This window comes from Silene latifolia, chromosome 11 (assembly GCF_048544455.1).
Source record: "Silene latifolia isolate original U9 population chromosome 11, ASM4854445v1, whole genome shotgun sequence".
In the NCBI taxonomy this organism is placed as follows: domain Eukaryota; kingdom Viridiplantae; phylum Streptophyta; class Magnoliopsida; order Caryophyllales; family Caryophyllaceae; genus Silene; species Silene latifolia.
This window is the reverse complement of record NC_133536.1, coordinates 39,439,799-39,443,422: the sequence shown is the minus strand read 5'-3', so window position 1 is coordinate 39,443,422 and position 3,624 is coordinate 39,439,799.

Genomic DNA, 3,624 nt, shown 5'->3' with positions numbered 1-3,624 from the left:
AGAGTTCTGGCAAATTTATATAGCCTGGTCGTGGCGAGAGCTACTATAGTATTCAAATGAGTCGATTCTTTTGACTAAAGACTATTCGCCTAAGATGGCACAGTTTCAGATTAACTTTGATTTGTGTTACTACGACCTTCGTAAATGGGGTCAAATGGGCATATTTTGGGTTATGATGGCTGTGGCTAGTCGAAGGGAACGAGTGCGATAGGAATTGTCCACCCCTAGTCAGGGTTATAACAATATCTCAGGGCCACTCGAGGAGTAATGAACTGGAAATGCATGGCCACGCTCGGAAAGTATCTATGATAGATAAGTCCGGTCAATCAGTTATTCTCCGGATCGAGGAAACCACTCTCGATATGATCACTTGCAAGTACGACCGAAAGACACCTTGCATTGAGTGGGAGATAGTAATAGGACAAGAGAATTGGTGACGCACACTTGTCGAGGACAAGTGGGAGATTGTTGGGAAATGTGTCCTCAACAATAGTGCGATTACATGATTTAAATATCATTATTAAATCTCATTTTAAAGAATACAATTGGGAAGTATTTATACGTCACTGGTCAACATATATCGGTAATGATTGGTGACTAGAGTTTGACATTCTTGTCGTGTGACGGTGGTGATCGTTGACCCCCTAGGTCATACCTATAGGGCAACACTCTTAATTGATCATTTAATTAATCGTATAATGTTACGAGTTAATTAAATTACTTGAAAAATTGACGGACGATTTTGGAAGTAAAATTTACGTATCAAATTGAAATGTGATTAAATGAGATACGGTCTAAGTAATTGAATTGTATCGTTACTCGGATGAAATTATTGTTTAAGGAAACAATTAAATTTGAATGAATTATTATAAATATGATTTATAAATTGGTAAAATATTTTGGCACAAGTAATTATGAATTACTAAGTCGATTTTGTATATGACATATTTTTATTAATACGTTGATTTTTAATGCGTTAAAAATACATAACAAATTTGTGTGACACATGACATGTGACATAAGATAAAATTGACAAAAATAAAATGGATACCATGTTATCCAATGTGCCGAAATTTGGAGGAGAATTGAGCTAAATATTGTGTTTGTATTATAAGTGGAAAACATAATAATACATGCTTTAGTAGCCATGCAACCCTAGTTTGCATTGTGAAGGCAAACAAGGGCATGCATTGGGTCTTTTTCTTCCCCCTTCTTCCCTCTTACACGGTTGGACAAAAGAAAAGGGCAAATGTTTTTGTCTTTTATTTTTGCCATACACTACATGTAATAGTGTGTAAGATTATTCATTCATCCAACTTCTAAAAGGATTAAGTTTTTAGAAAGATAAAATCCTCCAAAAATCCCTCTCTCTCAACCGGTTTTGAGAACCCAAAAACCAAACAATTTTGGTTCAATTTTTCACTAGATTAATATTATACTAGCTCAAATAATATTAATTAGATTAAGAGTTAGCTTTGGGTATTATTCTTAAGGAGAGATCCTACACTTTGATCTTGTTCTTCCATAAAAGGAAAGCTCAAGAACAAAAGAAAAGGAGATTTCTTTTGTGCCCATTTGAACCGAAATTTCAATGTAAGGATATGATTTCTTCTCTATTTTATTATATTGTTTGCATGCATAAAATCCGTATTTAATTTTATGACAAATTAATTTCGACATATATGAGTATGTTAGTATGTATAAAGATCTACATTTCCTTCACCTAGTGCTTTTTATCAATTGTTTACAATCCTTTCAATTCATCTTGCTTATTTACTTTCATTGCTATTTAGTTTAGTGACCTTCTACATCAACCCAAATTGTGACACCCCTAAGACACCACTAGTCTCAATAGAAATCTCATCTCAATTCCCGTCCCTTGGGATCCGACCTTTACTTACCTCTTTACTAATTGTAGAGTTGTTTGTGAAGTTATAAATTGTGTTTTGGTCTAGGTGCTTCCAATGACAATTGTTCCGAAAAATAGAATATAGCATCCGAAATAGTCCGACCAAGCATACCCAGCCTCCAGCTTGGCGGTATGACACTCAATCTGCGCTCTATTTAAATCAGCCTTGGCAGCAACTAAGTCAGCCTGAGCAAAGGAAAACTCAGACTTCAGCTTATCAAAATCAGAGCATTGATCAGGCATGTCATCGCAGCCTGGATATGGAGATAAACTAACTATCAACAATATAAATCAAGAAGGTGTCAAAAGAAAAAACAGACCAAGAGAAGAATCAAGGTACCTCTCCAAGAGATGCAAGGGCGTCTGTCTTAAGATTAACAACATGATCCACCATGGCAACTGCCTTGGTGGAAGATTCAACAGGGTCCATTGACAAGTCTGGAGGAGAGATAGAGGCAGCAAATTCCTGAATCTTCTCCCTAGCAGCATCTATATTATCCACCCTGTCCTTGACCTCCCTCATAGGAGGAGGAATACCAGCCGCATCTTGTTTCCTCTTCTGAGCTGCCGATGATTTCTTAACAGTTGCAATAGGTGCAACAGGAGCAACCGGAATAGTTGGGAGATCATTTAGGTTAATTGGCCTATCAGCCTCAGTGCTAGGACCACCACTGCCTCGAGAACCCTCTTCTTTGATCTAAGCAAGCCTGGCGTTCAAATTAGCCGTTCCAAATCTGCTACACCTAAAGGATAACCTGGTGGCTGTAATATGAGACACTATATCAAAAATAAGGATAAAATTGCTCCAAACAAACATCCCTGGAAAAAATAGAAAAAGAGAAGAAACCTTACCGCCAGAAATAGAAACCTCAGCAGGCTTGGAAGACTTGAGAGCCCTAGGAACGCTATCAATTCTCAAGCAACGATGAAAATGAACAGGCCTGCTACAATATGGACATGACCTCTCAATAGAAGGAAGAGCAAAAAAAGCGGTTACCCAGTCAGAATGATAATCAACATTATACACCCAGTCATCTACTGCATGGCAAGGAACACTCTATTAAATATTTTCTGCTTTTTGTTTTACTAACAGATTATGTGCAGATAATACAAAGTAGCAGGGAACTTACCAGCAACACAAGCATGATAATTTAGGTATGCCAGAGTTGGTCCTAATAAACATATAACCAGCAACCCAATTCTTATCAACACCACTGTCCAAATTGCTGAAAAGAGGAGTGGTCGAAGGCCTAGCCTTGAAATTAACCCTACCAGGGCTATGGGTCTCCAAAAGATAGCAGCATTTCAGGTCACCTAAGGAGAACGACAGATTATGCTTCACACATAGAAACTCAATTGAGTGAACCACTTTCCAGACTAAAGGCATGATCTGGTAGGGAGGAACACCAATCTCCTTGATCACTTCCACCATCAAAGAGGAGAAAGGCAACTTGCAACCGGCCCTAAAAGCCCAATCATGAATACAAAACCACCCCGGACAAGCCCAGTCTACCTTGATCGGTGAATCATCAGGAATCCAGACCTCAGCATTGGCAGAGATAACACTCTTATCCTTCAAAATATTCTCAAACTTGGGTTTGAGACGGTTGGGAAGGCTAGGATGCTCGCTGAGTGCTTTTGTTGGCTTAAATTCAAAATTGCCATGAAAGATTGACACCATCTCCATAGCAGGAGTACCAGATTGGAGTTCAGAA